This window comes from Pseudorca crassidens, chromosome 20 (genome assembly GCF_039906515.1).
Source record: "Pseudorca crassidens isolate mPseCra1 chromosome 20, mPseCra1.hap1, whole genome shotgun sequence".
Classification (NCBI taxonomy): domain Eukaryota; kingdom Metazoa; phylum Chordata; class Mammalia; order Artiodactyla; family Delphinidae; genus Pseudorca; species Pseudorca crassidens.
This window is the reverse complement of record NC_090315.1, coordinates 2,206,755-2,223,536: the sequence shown is the minus strand read 5'-3', so window position 1 is coordinate 2,223,536 and position 16,782 is coordinate 2,206,755. Positions and strand designations below refer to the sequence as shown.

The 16,782-nt window shown below is 46.7% G+C and overlaps 1 protein-coding gene across 1 annotated transcript in view; it reads right to left on the bottom strand.

Annotated features, from left to right (window-relative positions):
- The window catches only part of ZNF606 (zinc finger protein 606), a 52,780-nt gene extending 45,298 nt beyond the window's left edge, over positions 1–7,482 (bottom strand). The window contains 1 exon segment of the mRNA XM_067721113.1: positions 5,455–7,482. The gene's annotated coding sequence lies outside the window, so the exon portion shown is untranslated.
- Positions 7,483–16,782: the final 9,300 nt, after the last annotated feature.

The following is a 16,782-nucleotide window of genomic DNA, read 5'->3' as shown; positions in this document are numbered from 1 at the left end:
TACATAGGGGCTACCGCCCTAATAATTGCCCACAGCCTCACATCGTCTCTATTATTTTGCCTAGCAAACTCAAATTATGAACGAATCCTAGCCGAACTATAATCCTAGCCCGAGGCCTACAAATTATCCTCCCACTAATAATCACTTGATGATTACTAGCAAGCCTAACAAACCTGGCCCTACCCCCTACTATTAATCTAATTGGAGAACTGTTCGTAGTTATATCAACTTTCTCATGATCAAACCTCACTATTATCCTAATAGGAACCAATATTGTAATTACAACCCTATACTCTATGTATATACTAATCACAACACAACGCGGCAAATGTACACATGACATCAGTAATATTACACCCTCCTTCACACGAGAAAACGCCCTTATAGCTCTCCATATCCTGCCACTTCTACTCCTGTCACTAAATCCTAAAATCATCTTGGGCCCCCTATACTGTAAATATAGTTTAAAAAAACACTAGATTGTGAATCTAGCAACAGAAGACTAAAACTTCTTATTTACCGAGAAAGTACTGCAAGAACTGCTAATTCATGCCCCCATGACTAATAGTATGGCTTTTTCAAACTTTTAAAGGATGGTAGTTATCCATTGGTCTTAGGAACCAAAAAACTGGTGCAACTCCAAATAAAAGTAATAAACCTGTTCTCTTCTTTTGCCCTAATCACATTACTAGTACTAATTATTCCAATCATGATAACTAGTACAAACTCCTACAAAAGTGATAAATACCCATCGTATGTAAAATAATACCGTCTCATGTGCTTTCATTACCCGTCTAATCCCAACAATAATATTCCTTCATACAGGCCAAGAAATAATCACTTCAAACTGACACTGAATCACTGTCCAAACCCTTAAATTGACACTCAGCTTCAAATAGATTATTTCTCAATTATGTTTGTACCAGTGGCATTGTCTATCACATGATGCATCACAGAGTTCTCAATATGATACATACATTCAGATCCTTATGTCAACCAATTCTTCAAATACCTACTCTTCTTCCTCATTACTATACTAATCCTTGTTACAGCCAACAACCTCTTCCAACTTTTTATTGGGTGAGAGGGGGTAGGAATCATATCTTTCCTACTCATCGTGTGATGATATGGAAGAACAGACGCAAACACAGCTGCTCTCCAAGCAATCTTACATAACCACATCAGAGATATCGGATTCATTATATCAACAGCATGATTTCTGTCCAACTCAAAGGCATGAGACCTACGACAAATTTTTATACTCGACCTAAATTCTCTAAACCTCCCCCTCACAGGACTCGTACTAGCCGCAGCCGGAAAATCAGCCCAATTTGGACTTCACCCTTGACTCCCTTCAGCAATAGATGGTCCTACCCCAGTATCAGCCCTACTCCACTCAAGCACAATGGCCATAGCAGGAATTTTCCTACTTATCCGATTTTACCCTTTAACAGAAAACAACAAACTCATTCAAACAATAACATTATGCCTAGGAGCTCTTACCACCCTACTCACAGCTATATGCACTCTCACCCAAAACGACATTAAAAAAAATTATCGCTTTCTCTACCTCAAGCCAATTAGGTCTGATGATGGTAACAATCGGTATCAACCAACCCCATCGAGCATTCTTACATATTTGCACACATGCTTTTTTTAAAGCCATACTATTCATGTGCTCTGGATCCATTATCCACAACCTAAACAACGAGCAAGACATTCGAAAAATAGGAGGCCTATTCAAAACCCTGCCCTTCATTGCAACAGCCCTTATCACTGGGTGCCTGGCACTGACAGGAATGCCTTTTCTCACTGGTTTTTACTCTAAAGACCTAATCATCGAAACCACCACCACGTCTTATACCAACGCCTGAGCCCTATTAATAACTCTAATCGCTACCTCCCTCACAGCCATCTATAGCACTCGCATCATCTTCTTCACACTACTGGGACAACCCGCTACTCTACCTCAGCTCCTATCAATGAAAACAATCCCCTCCTAGTTAATTCTATCAAACACCTACTAACCGGAAGTATCTTTGCTGGATTCATCATCTCCAACAACATTCCCCCAACAACCATCCCCCTAATAACCACACCTTTGCACTTAAAACTAACTGCCCTCGTAGTAACAGCTAGGGTTTTGTACTAGCATTCGAAACCAACCTTAACGCACAAAACTCAAAATATACTTATACTCAAACTCCTTTAAATTGTCTACTCTCCTAGGATATTTCCCTACCATCATACACGGCCTACCTCCCCATCTAAACCTATTAATGAGCCAAAAATTAGCAACCTCCCTCCTAGACTTAATCTGACTAGAAACTATCTTACCAAAGACTATAGCCTTCATTCAACTAAAATCCTCCACACTAATCTCAAACCAAAAAGACCTTATTAAACTATACTTTCTATCATTTCTCATCACCGTCACCCTTAGTATACTCTTATTTAATTACCCCGAGTAATCTCCATAATAAGCACAACACCAATAAATAATGACCAACCAGTAACAATCACCAACCAAGTACCACAACTATATAATCCACAATCCCCACAGCCTCCTCACTAAGACACCTAGAGTCACCAGTATCAGAAATAACCTAATCCCCCAACCCATTAAACTTAAACACAATTTCCACATCCTCATCCTTCAAAATACAAAACACCAGTAAAAACTCTACTGTTAACCCTAAAAGAAACGCCCCCAATAAAACCTTATTAGAAACCCAAACCTCAGGATATTGTTCAGCGGCTATAGCCGTTGTATAACCAAACACAACTAATATGGGGAATATTAGTATGTAATGTAATCATTGATATTACATAATACATATTATTGATCGAACATAGTACATTAAGTTAAATCAATTTAAATCAACATGCTTGGAATCCCATCCATTAGACCACGAGCTTAATCACCAGGCTGCGTGAAACCATCAACCCGCTCGGCAGGCGTCCCTCTTCTCGCGCCGGGCCCATAACTTGTGGGGGTTTCTACTGAACTTTATCCGACACCTGGTTCTTACTTCAGGGCCATCTCACCTAAAATCGCCCACTCTTTCCCCTTAAGTAAGACATCTCGATGGGTTAATGACTAATCAGCCCATGCTCACATATAACTGCGATTTCATATATTTGGTATTTTCTGTTTTGGGGGGGGTGCGAAGTGCTTAGACTCAGCTATGACCTTAAAAGGTCTTAACACAGTCAAGCAAATTGTAGCTGGACCTGGATGTATTTATTAATTGGCAAGAGCAACCTGTGTTGTACAATCACTTAATGGTCACAGGACATAGCACTTTACTATTCCCCACCCCGGCTTAAAATATTTATCCATCACAATAAATCAACCTCAACCCCCTCCCTATCATACCAATGAGCTACTTAGATATTCACCACCCATATAGACAGACATCCCCCTAGATTCGCCAGCCATCTTATCAAAAATTTAATACTAAGTCTGACATAAGCCACATAATACAACCATACAAACACCAGCTATGTGCAACAAGTTAATGTAGCTCAAATATTTCCTAAAGCAAGACACTGAAAATGTCTAGATGGGCTCACTAGCCCCATAAACATAACGGTTTGGGCCCAGCCTTTCTATTAGTTTTTCATAGAATTACACATGCAAGTATCCGCACTCCGGTGAGAATACCCTCTAAATCACTAAGATTAAAAGGAGCAGGTATCAAGCATGCTACACCAGCAGCTCACAACACCTTGCTTAACCACACCCCCATGGGAGACAGCAGGGATAAAAATTAAGCCATAAATGGAAGTTTGACTAAGCCATATTAATCTGGTTTGGTAAATTTCGTGCCAGCCACCGCGGTCATATGATTGACCCAAATTAATAGAACTACGGCGTAAAGCGTGTTAAAGAACCATACAATATAAAGTTAAACCTTAATTAAGCTGTAAAAAACCATAATTAAAATAAAAATCAACTACTAAAGTGACTTTAACATATTCTGATCACACGATAGCTAAGACCCAAACTGGGATTAGATACCCCGCTATTCTTAGCCCTAAACCCAAATAATCATAAGAACTAGACTATTCGCCAGAGTACTACTGGCAACAGCTTAAAACTCAAAGGACTTGCTGGTGCTTCACACCTCTCTAGAGGAGCCTGTTCTATAATCGATAAACCCCGATAAACCTCACCAACCCTTGCTACTCCAGTCTATATGCCTCCATCTTCAGCAATCCCTAAAAAGGAGCAAAAGTAAGCACAATTATAACACCTAAGAACGTTAGGTCAAGGTGTAACCTATGGGGTGGGAAGAAATAGGCTACATTTTCTACACCAATAACACCCTTTACCCACACGAAAGTTTTTATGAAACCTAAAAACTAAAGGAGGATTTAGTAGTAAATTAAGAATAGAGCGCTTAATTGAATAAGGCCATGAAGCATGCACACACCGCCAGTCACCCTCCTCAAGTGCCATGACAAAGCCACAATTCATTAACACATGCATGGCCGCTGAGCCTGCGCGTCCGTAGCCTGTGCTCCGCAAGGGGAGAGGCCCCAACGAGGCCCACGTACCGCAAAAAAAAAAAAAAAAAAAAAGAATCTGCCTGCCAACGCAGGGGACACGGGTTCGAGCCCTGGTCCGGGAAGATCCCACATGCTGCAGAGCAACTAAGCCCGTGCACCACAGCTACTGAGCCCACACACCACAACTACTGAGACAGTGCTCTAGAGCTTGCGAGCCACAACTACTGAGCCCAAGTGCCACAACTACTGAAGCCCGCGTGCCTAGAGCCTGTGCTCCACAACAAGAGAAGCCACCACAGTGAGAAGCCCGCGCATCGCAACGAAGAGTAGCCCCCGCTCACTGCAACTACAGAATGCCCACGTGCAGCAACAAAGACCCAACACAGCCAAAAATAAATAAATAAATAAATAATTTTTTTTTAAATGGAAAAGGTAACAAAAGAAATTTGTGAGGTAATGTAAATGTCCTCACGCTCAATTTGAATGATTACATATAGGTACACGTTTGTCAAAATTTTTCAATTGTACACTTAAAATTTGTGTATTTAACAAAGCACTGTTAGCAAAAATACATACAAAAAGGCCCACTGTCTTCAAAGTAACAATAATAAGACGGAGAGTTGACTTCTCAACAGAAACCATGGAATACAGAAAACAATAGCATGGTGTCTTTAAAGGGCTGAAAAAAAAAAAAGAACTGCCAACTTAAAATTCTCTGCTTAAAGTATCTTTCCAAAATGAAGATGAAATAAAGACATTTTCAGGCAAACACAAAGTGGGGAAATTCTGTCACTCTAAAAGAAATGATAAAGGGAGCTCTTCAGACAAAAGGAAAATGATCCTAGGAGGAATTATGGAAATACCAAAGGGAGTGAAGAGTATACGAAAGGGTAGATATGAAGGAAAATATAAACATTGACTGTAAAGATCCTTTCTCACCTGGGCAGGAATCTTGGGAGAGTCCTCTGTCCATTATCCATGGCTCTACTCCGAGTTCTAGCTGGGCCACGATAGCTGGTTTGGAGATCCAAGACACTGTCCAAGTGAGAGATCAGGCCTTGAGGGCTTGGAAGAAGAGAAACCATTCTCGGGTTCACTGACCCCACACTCCCAGCCAGGTCACACCCACTCTGCCAAGACCCCAGGCAGATGCAAGTCAACACAAGGCACAGCCTCACCCACAGTGACCAAGTGCCTAAAGGTCTCAAGCATCATGTTGTGGTACAGGGTCTTCTGGCCAGGGCCCAGCAGCCCCTACTCCTCCTGGGTGAAGTCCACAGCCACATCATCGAAGGTTAACTGCCCCTGAAATGTCACCGTCGTGTCTGCTTAGCTAAAACCCTGATCTCTGCAAAGCTCCCACAAGGGCTGGGAGCAGCATACATGAGAACGTGAGGATGGACTCAGGCGTACAGAGAGATGTCCTGAGAAGGTTCTGGCTTCGGAGGGATACTCAAGGTTCCCCGGGGGATCTGGGGGCCTCCATCAGCCATTTCAGAGGAGAGCCCCCATAATACTGAAATGTTTACCCCCTAAGAATCTCACGCATTTCTTGATAAACTAAGGATCCTCCACGAGATCAAAATGTACAGTCATCCTTCACGATTTCTCTTCCTTTTTATATATCAGGCATAAAAGATGATGTTATTAACTGCTGATAATAATGTTAACATTTGCCAAGAGTTCTCCAGGCTGAGCGCAATGCTAAGTCAGCACTTTCGCTAACGGAAATTCACTTAACCCTGGAAACAGTCTGAGAAAGTAGTTGCCACTTCCTGGAGTCTGTTTTGTTGTCCTTTCAAAGGAGGAGCCTGAGCTGAGAGAAGTGCACAAATTTTGGAACACAGGTTACGTGGGCTTCATAAGAATTAACAGAGACATGCTCCCTCTTTTAGACAAATCATTCCAGACGATGGAAATACCAGAATCGTTTGTTCATTAAACGGGTGGTAGCTGAAGCCATTCGGGTCAGGAAGTTTCTTGCTGGGGGACTTTGTGACTAGATCTTCACTGGCTCTAGGGCTTTATTGATACACTTAAGGACTGCAGGACAAGGCAGTTTTCTGCCTCTTCTGTTCATCCCTCCTCGGCCAGAACGACGGGCTGAGGGTCCGAAGTCGGGGAGTTATGCCCCCTAGCCTGGGGTCCAGGCCTAGCCCATCAGGAGGGAGAGGAGAGGCCACTCACCGGGAGGCAGGCAGCCAAGAGCCCCGTGGCCGTCATCTCTTCCGACTCCGAGCTCTCGACCGAGTCAGAGCTGGGAAAGGCGAGTAACAAACCTCGACGGCGGTCAGGTCCGACCCGCAACGCCCACCCCGGAGTCTCTGCACACAGGGAGGGGCCAGGGCCACGGTTCTCGGGTCCCGTCAGCTCCCGACACCGTCCGCCCCAGGCCCCGGCCGGCCGGACCCCGCAGCTCTCCTGACGGTTACTCCGTCCCCAGACCGCGGACTCCGGAGACCTCGGCCCAGAGCGCCCTCCGGGGAAACTACCAAGACCAGGAGACCCGCGGCGCGGCTTGCCGACCAACACATGTGCGCCGCTGCCGGAGCCCTGTTCCTGAGCGCACAGAGAGTCAGACTACATTTACCAGAAGACCCTGTGGCGCGACACACCGACCAACGCGAGAGAGCGACAGGGGAGCCCGGGACGTTGAGACGCCGCTGCGCTGGAGCTTCTGGGAGTTGTATTCCTGCAGCCGACTCTGGACCAGGGCGTCCAGGGAGTCAGACTACATTTCCCAGAAGGCGTGGCGGCGCGGGGAGACCGCCCAATGGGTTTGCGGGGCCGGGCCTAGGCTGGGAATAGGGCCTTCGGGAATCAAAGTCCTGGCTCCCGGGCCAGGTCTAGGACGCACTGAGACCACTTTATCTCACTGTAACACACAGAAGCGACTATTGGGCGGGCATCCAGAGGGTCAGGGGAGCCTGAGGATGAGCGTTCTGGGCGTTCAGGGCGTTCTAGGAACTCATAATCACACTAACCTTGTCCGCCAGGCGACGCGCGGGCACCTAGAGCGTCCTACTACATCTCCCAGGGGGCTTCGCGGTGCAGTGGGCGGGTCCAGTCTGCGACCTCTTGGCGCGAGGCATTCTGGAAGTTGTAGTCCATTGTCTCCAGGCCTCGTGAGGCCTCTGAGGACAGCCTGCCCTTCACCCCAGGTGTGGAAGATGCTATCTTCACAAATATACCTTCCTGGAGATGAAGTAAAAATAAATGTCACCTTACTTGTTTATTTGGTTTGTTGTTATTGGTTTTTTATATATATATAAATTTATTTATTTATTTGGCTGCGTTGGGTCTTCGTTACTGTGTGTGGGCTTTCTCTAGTTGTGGAGAGCAGGAGCTACTCTTTGTTGCAGTGCGCAGGCTTCTCATTGCATTGGCTTCTCTTGTGAAGCACGGGCTCTAGGCACATGGGCTTCAGTAGCTGTGGCACGTGGGCTCAGTAGTTGTGGCTCATGGGCTCTAGAGCGCAGGCTCAGGAGTTGTGGCTCAAGGGCTTAGTTGCTCTGCGGCATGTGGGATCTTCCCAGACCAGGGCTTGAACTAGTGTCCCCTGCATTGGCAGGCGGATTCTTAACCACTGTGCCACCAGGGAAGCCCTGTGTTTTTTAAATAAGAGACAAAAATGTATTCATTTATTTTAACAAAGACACTTAAATATTATATCCTGTGCCTGGGTGTCTTTGTTTATTAGGTGGGTAATGAAGGCAAGCATCAGTCGTAGGTTGTTGGATAGTTCTTTCATAAAATGTCATTTTTTGGCTACATCACTCCACAGCCACAGTGGACTTGCCATGTAAGAAGAGGAGATTGGGACACAGACATGCACAGAGGGACGACCATGTGAGGACACAGGGAGAGGGTGGTCATCTGCAAGCCAAGGAGAGAGACCTCAGAAGGAATCAATGCTGTCGACATTTTGATCTTGAATGTCCAGCCGCCAGAACTGAGAAAATTAACGTCTGTTCTTTAAGCCACATTGTCTGTGGTATTTTGTTATGGCAGCCCTTGCCGACTAGGACAGCAACTCTCACCCATTCTGCCACCCCTTCCTTTGGAGATTAAATTGCTCTTCTGACCACAATGAGATAGCATCACACCCCACAAGTCAAAAGACCCAACAACCCAAAGGCTGTTGAGGATGGGTACGTTGGGAGGCATGATGTTACCCCCTAAAGCCACACACATCCTTACACACTTTAAAGTGTCAAAAATAAGCACACTCATTAACATGACCCAAATCTATGTTACCCTACAATGCGTAGAAATATGAAGTCAAGGTAGAAATACAAAATCTAGGGAATTCCCTGGTGTCCAGTGGTTAGAACTCCACGCTTTCACTGCAGGGGGCCCAGGTTTGATCCCTGTTCAGGGAACTAAGATCCTGCAAACAGCATGGTGCGGCAAGAAAGAAAAAAAAAAAAAAACACCAAATCTATTCTTTGTAGCCAGACTTTCAGTATTCTGACTTACTTAGAAATTGTTCCAGTATCCAAAGATCGTTAAATAATTAAGAAATTAGCATGAGTCCAATCTCTTAATGTTAAGTTAGGTTCTTGGAAATTATCCTTCAGTTGATACCACATGGATCATAATTACTATTGATATAAAAATGTGTCAGAATGATAATTCAACTTAGTTGAACATGTTTTTTGTTTGTTTTGGCCGCACTGTGCTGCAGCATGTTGAACTTCCCTGACCAGGGATGGAACCCTTGCCCCTGGCAGTGGAAGCTCAGAGCCTTAACCACTAGACTACCAAGGAAGTCCCAGGTTACATTTTTTAAAAATCTTAAACATTATGTGAAACTAATAGTCATATATCTGATTAGATTCTAAAAGAAACAGAACACAGTTAAAATTAGCTCTTTCAGGACAAATACCGTATAATATTACTTATAGGTGGAATCTAAAATATGACACGAATGAACATATCTATGAAACAGAAACAGAGTCACAGACACAGAGAACAGACCTGGGGTTACCAAGGGGTAGGGGGTGTGGGGGAAGGATCTCAGAGAGGCAGCAGTGAGTGGTGGCGTGAAGCAAGATCTTAATTCCCTGCCCAGGAATTGAACCTGGGGAGCCTGGATGAAAACCAGGAATCCTGGCCACTACACCCCATGGCTTTTGCCCCCAGTGAAAAGTGCATTTCTCACGGAGGCAAAAACTGTAAAAACAGGTACAGAGTTTATTATTAGAGACAGCACAACAACAAGTGGGAGAGCACACAGAGAAGCAGTTTGTTTCGTTAAGACAGAAGCAAGGCAGAGATGCACACCCGGAGAGAAAGGGTGTGGGCATCCTCCCTAATGAGGAGGAGACCAGTAAAGAGGCGGTTAAGTCATTCATATAGGGCAGTTCTTCCGGGTCTCTGTTTACCTCTGGTCAATTATCTGGTTTCTTTTTCCACACCTGCCCTGCCCTAGGACCCTCCCCAACATGCGTGCTCAACCTTTTTTTTTTTTTTTCAGTACGCGGGCCTCTCACTGTTGTGGCCTCTCCCGTTGCGGAGCACAGGCTCCGGACGCGCAGGCTCAGCGGCCATGGCTCACGGGCCCAGCCGCTCCGCGGCATGTGGGATCTTCCCGGACCGGGGCACAAACCCGCGTCCCCTGCACCGGCAGGCGGACTCTCAACCACTGCGCCACCAGGGAAGCCCGTGTGCTCAACTTTTTTCGAAGATGGATTACAGCCCAGAGGCCTATGGGACGGCCTTAGCATCACCTATTATGGGGTGGCGCCCCCTCCTTTTTGACCCCCAAGGAACCTTTCTGCGCATGTGCAATGTTTCCCTTGCTCCAAGGATGGGAAATGTATGACCTCTTGATCTTTTAACAGGGTTTAGTCCCACTCCGTCCCTGCCATAAGAATGTCCAATCTCCAATTATTTACCCTGTTTCTGTTGCTGGTTTTTATATAGAGGTGCAGATCTCAAAATATAAACAGGAGTCTGGTCATAAATATGTAGTCCTAGAGGCCGTGTGTCTCTTGCTTCAGGAAATGTAAACAGGGGGCTGGTAGTGAATGTCCAGCCTGGAGCCCACCTTCTTCTCACCCTAGGAAGTGTGAACAGGAGGCCGGTTGTAAATGTCTAGCCTGGAGCCCATCTATCTCCTGCCTCCAATGGACTGGGAGATTGGGATTAGCAGATGCAAACTATTATATAAAGGATGGATAAACAACAGTGTCCTACTGTATAGCAGAGGAAACTATATTCAGTATCCTGTGATAGACCATAATGGAAAAGAATACGAAAAAGAATATATATATATATATATAACTGAGTCACCTTGCTATACAGCAGAAATTAATACAATATTGTAACTCAACTATACTTCAATAAAATTAAAAAAATAAAATTAGCTCTTTCAGAAGTGAGGGAAAAAATTTCTGTATTTTTTTGTTTATTTGTTTGTTTTTTTTAACTGGGGCATGACAATTCAGCCCAAGCCCCAGGGGTTATTCTGGTAATTTTCTGAATCTTCTCTCTCTGGGCAGATTACACAAAGAATCGCCTTTTTACTACCTGTTGCTAAGAATGGTCTGAATATGCCAAGACCAGTTTGGCATTTTAACAGAAGGAAAACCAAATTCCAAACTTGTATTAATATAATATATGACAATAACAAATTCACAAGGCTCTCTCTCTCTCTTTTTTTTTTTTTTTTTTTGCTTATGATATGAATGAAGTTTTATTATTGTGTTACCACCTGATCAATTTATTTTCAAACTGGATCATCATTTCAGTTGAGGCAATGGAGCTACAACCATCTATGTGCCTGTCTTAAGCAAGGACCAATTGTTTCTGCAACTTAGCAGCTTAAAAAATCACGGATTTTTTAGCTAACATCTTCTGTGGGTCAGGAGTGAGAGCATGGCTTACTTAACTGGGTCCTCTGCTCAGAGTCTCCCAAGGCGGCCAGCACGGAATCAGCCAGGGCTGGGCTCTCATCTGAGGTGTGGGCTCCACGTCCAGGATCATTGGTTGTTGGCAGAATTCAGTTGCTTGCAGTTGTAAGAGTGAGGTCCTGTTTTCTTGCTGGCTCTTGGTAGAGGGCCCCTCTCCACTCCTGGAGGCCACCTCAGATTCCTGTCACATGGCCTCCTACTCTCAAAATATGGCCGTTTCCAAGAAGGACCTACTGTACAGTACAGGGAACTATACTCAAATTTTTATTTTATTTTATTTTATTTTATTTTATTTTATTTTGCGGTACGCGGGCCTCTCACTGTTGTGGCCTCTCCCGTTGTGGAGCACAGGCTCCGGACGCGCAGGCTCAGCGGCCACGGCTCACGGGCCCAGCCGCTCCGCGGCATGTGGGATATTCCCGGACCGGGGCACGAACCCGTGTCCCCTGCTTCGGCAGGCGGACTCTCAACCACTGCGCCACGAGGGAAGCCCTCAAATTTTTGTAATAACCTATAAGGGAAAAAAATCTGAAAAAGAATATATATATAAATATATATATAATGGATCACTTTGCTGTACACCTGAGACTAACACAACACTGTAAATCAACTCTACTTCAATAAAAATAAATAAGTTAAAATCTAAAAAAGTTTTTAATAAAAAGATAAATTATCTCAAAGGAAAAATATCAGTATGGCCATTTAATTCTCCTTTATGTCAGAAGAGAAAAGTGTCTCTTCAGGCTACTCTGCCGAGTCTTGTATGATGTAACATAATCACGAAAGCGAGGGCCCCAGCGCGCTCACAGGTTGCTCTGGCCGCTCAGGGTCGGGGACCATAGGGGGCGTGTGCACCCGCAGGCAAGGATCTCAGGGGCTACCTCAGCATCCTGCCCCCCATACAAGCGTTCTTCTTTAGATAGCATCTTGCATTCACAGCCCTGTCAGAAGCCACAGATAGCTCTCCCCAGCTTCTTCCCCTGTAACAGCGGTGTGGTTACTTGCAGAGGTTCTCTAAGACTCCTTTTTATCAGGAGAGAACTGGACGAATCAGTCAGACAGCCGAGCCCATACCTGGAGTGTCACACTTAAGAATAAACCGCGTCACGTGACAAGCCCTCCGAGGAGGAACCAGGGCTGGACTTCCTCTGTGGCACCCACACCCCGAAAGTCCCGCCCCCAGAAATGCCCTGGAACCTATTCTGTGACTTATAAGGCCCCAGCTTCACGGGTAGGACGGAAATCCTCTCCCGGCAGGCCTGGGAACCTAGCAGATTTAAGGCTTCAAGGAGAGAATTCACTCCAATATATAGTTTCAAAGTCAAAATGAATAGGTTTAAATTGGAATCCTCAGACAATGTGGTGGGAATGTAAAACCGTGCAGCCACTTTGGAAAATGCTCTGTTAGTTCTTCAAATAGTTGAACATAGAATTACCATGTGGCCCATCGAGTCCACTCAAATCCCCAAGAGACTTGAAAACACACATACACAAAACCTACCCTGTTCACAGCAGCATTATTCACAATAACCAAAAAGTGGAGGCAGCTTAGATGTCCCTCAGCTGATAAACAGATAAACACGTCGTGGTCCATTCATACAATGGAATATCACTCAGCTATAAAATGGAACGAAGCTCTGATAGATGCTACAACACTGATGAACCTTGAAGACATTATGGTGGGTGAAAGAAGCCAGACACAAAAGACCACATGAGACATGATTCCATTTATATGAAATGTCCAGAAAAGGCAAATCCATAGAGATGGAAAGCAGATTAGTGGTTGCCAGGGGCTGAGGATGATGGGAAGTGGTGGCTCATGGGTTTGATGTTTCTTTATTGGGTGATGACAATGTTCTCTGATTGTGGTGATGTCTGCATAACTCTGAGTGTAGACTAAAAGCACTGAATTGTCCACTTTAAGTGGGTGAGTGGCGTAGTGTGTGAATTCTATCTCAACAAACCTGTGAACGTAGGAGCCAAATTTAAAGGAAGACAAGAAGATGACCACCGTCGTAGGGATGACGCCCAGGGCCTGAAATTTGGGGAACGCCAGGTGGTGGCATTCCAAGCCTCCCTGGGTGAGCTTGGACCCATCATTGATTTGTTTCTAAACCTCACTTTCCTCGCTGATGTCACAGGGATTGAGGTTCCCTCACCACCAGGTTACGGTGTGGAGGTAAAAATAGTGTCTGGCACATAAAGCATTAGCGGGAAACCTGGCCGGTAGTAGCGAAAGCACAGTTTGTGAAGGGGACAGGCTTTGGGGTGATTCACCTTGGGAAATTTATAGAGCCCTAGGAGCCAGGCCATGGGGATGTGCAGGGCTGACCACATGTCTCCCACTAGGTGGTCACGCGGGATCTCTGTTCCCCGACCAGGGATCAAACCCGTGCCCTCTGCAGTGAAAGCACCAAGTCCTAACCACTGGAACGCCAGGGAAGTCCCAGGCTCTTTTTTTTTTTTTTTTTTTTTTTTTTGGCTGTGTTTGGTCTTCGTCTCTGCGCGCGGGCTTTCTCTAGTTGGGTGCGCGGGCTTGTCATTGCGGTGGCTTCTCTTGTTGCGGAGCACAGGCTCTAGGTACGCGGGCTTCAGTAGTTGTGGCTCGCGGGCTCTAGAGCGCAGGCTCAGTAGTTGTGGCACATGGGCTTAGTTGCTCCGCTGCATGTGGGATCTTCCCGGACCCTGCATTGGCAGGCGGATTCTTAACCACTGCGCCACCAGTGAAGTCCCGCAGGCATCTTTGATAACAGGCAACAAAACTTGCTTTTCGTGTGTCTATTTCATATTTATTTGACTAATTGGTATTACATGGTCCGATAGCAGACAAGGTAATCCTCTTTTTCCTTTTTCATATGTGGTATCATCCCTTTGTTATACTTGGGCTTTGATCGCTTTTTTAAAATTGAAGTATAGAAACTAATATTATATTGGTTTCAGGTGTACAACGTAGTGTCCAGTATTTTTATAGAATATACTCCATTTAAATTTATTGTATTAATTACAAAATAATGGCTATATTTCCCTGTGCTGTACAATAGATCCTTGCTGCTTATCTATTTGAAGTTCTTAAAATACACTCAATGTGAAACATGCTAATCCTAAAAAACACTCATGGTTATCTCCAATTCAATTCTTAACTGGACCTCTCCTATTTTTTAAGTTGCTAAATCTGGAAATCCTATATTGGGACATATTACGCTAACCAAGACATACTTTTTAAAAAAAATTTTTTTGGTACTTCCCTGGTGGCGCAGTGGTTAAGACTCTGCGCTCCCAATGCAGGGGGCCCGGGTTCCATGCCTGGTCAGAGAACTAGATTCCACATGCATGCCGCAACTAAGAGGCCACATGCCACAACTAAGGAGCCCATGTGCGGGAACTAAGGAACCCGCCTGCCTCAACTAATACCTGGCACAACCAAATAAATAAATATTTTTAAAACAATTTTTTTAACATACTAAATATGAGACACACTCATAGTCAAACAGAAAAACTTTCTTCATTTGTCTGGAATTTCGGCCCTATCTGGCAGCTGAATTGCAAAGGGAGCACGTTTGCACAGCACCGCTCAGAGGCAGTGCAGACACTGCACATTCTCTGCCCCCTCTCCGGACAGGGCACCCTGTTACCATGGCGACCGAATCCGTGTCCCGGGAACACCCGGACTCCATTGGGGCGGGGAACACAGCCTAGGCGGCTTCCGATTGGCCGCTAGCCTGGTAGAGGACCTCACCCAGATGCCGCGGCAGGAAGGTGAGGGGGCGGCCGCACCGAGAGCCTGCGGGTGCCCAGTTTGGGCTCCAGCCCACGTCTCCATGGCCCGGTGCCCACGGATCGCTTCTTTTTCCTCTGGGACTTACAGTGTTGCATCCACCCAGCCCTGCTCTCACCCCACCACCCGCTCCAGTCCCAGCCCCCTCCCCGCCCGCAGCGCCCCAGGCCATCCCAGCAAACCGTGTCCCTGCACACGTCCTGCCCAACATGCATCGAGTTCCGTGCACCTGTGCTTTTAATTTTTGCTTTTTACATAAATGTCACTGTGCCGCACGCCTCTGCCTCACTTCTCTCGCTCCGTCGGTAACTGGAGAGCCTCCATTTTACCACCTGTCCATCTGGCCTGCGGCTTGCGTCTGTCTGCTCTCCGTCAGAAGGACACCGGTTCCGCCCGGCGCTGCTGCAGACCAGGCTTGCCCCCGACCCGGACCCTGGGCCCTGTCGGAAACCCTCCCCTGCCCTAGGTCGGTGGGGCGCAGACCCTGTCCCAGAGACTCGCGGGCTGGTTGTGCAGATGGACGCCCGGGTCTGTCCGGGAAAGCTCAGCAGAGGGGACTCGCCCTCGGGCGGCCCTGACCCCACGCCGCTCTGGGCTCCCCTTTCCCCTGAAGAGACTTCGTCCCTCCTTGTGCTGTCTTGCCCCTGTGACCCCATGTGAGCTTGCATCCTCCCAGGGCCGGCTGCATGGAACAGGGCTCGCTCTTTCCTAGGAATGTCAACAAAAGTGCAGGAATTGGACACTGAGGGGCCCCCCAAAAGCAGACGTGGATGCGAAAGCCAGGCGACGCAGGGTGGAATAGTGAAGGCTTTGGGAGGAGTGTCAATGAGTTCATGGTGAACAAGAGGGGAACACCAGGCGGAGGGCACAGCAGGAACAAGAGTCAGGGGTGAGAAGGGCCATTCTGTGCGCGGGTGCACCCTCCTGTCGCCAGCTCCAGGAGTCCATGGGGTCGCGGGAGGGATTTTTATCCATCGTGCACGTGGTCATTGGTGCCTGGCTGCCCACCATGTGGTCAGGCCCCATCACAACGTCTGGAGCAGGTCCATCACGCATGAGTGCTGCGATTAGGGCGTCTCCAGGCCCTCGGTTCAGAATGGACTTGCCGTTTACAGAAAACAGGGTTCCCGGTTCTGCACGCTGCCCCGGGAAGCCGGCTGACACATGCGGCTTTGCAGAGGCACGAGCCTCGTCCGCATCCGCAGGCGCTGAGTGGTTCAGGTTCCTGTGGCGTGATGACGTGCGGCAAGGCAGATAAAGCAGCCCTTGGAGCTCCTCCCCATTCCCCAGGGAGAGGAGCCCAGAAGCATTTGCTATGGTACTTGGGGGACCCGCGCAGCCTGCAGGGCCCAGCCTGGCTTTAAGGCTTCCCCGTTGCCATCCTGAAGTTCCGGCAAGGGGCTTTCCTCTATGTTGTGCCTGGGTCTATGGAAAGGTGAGGTTATGGGGGTGGCGGGTTGCTGGGCCTGATATGGCTTCTCCACTTCCCACTCCAAGTCCTGGGAGCCAGGGACACGGCAGGTGTATCACACGCTGCTCCCAAGGAGGCTGGGTTTCATTTCTCAGATGGGAAGC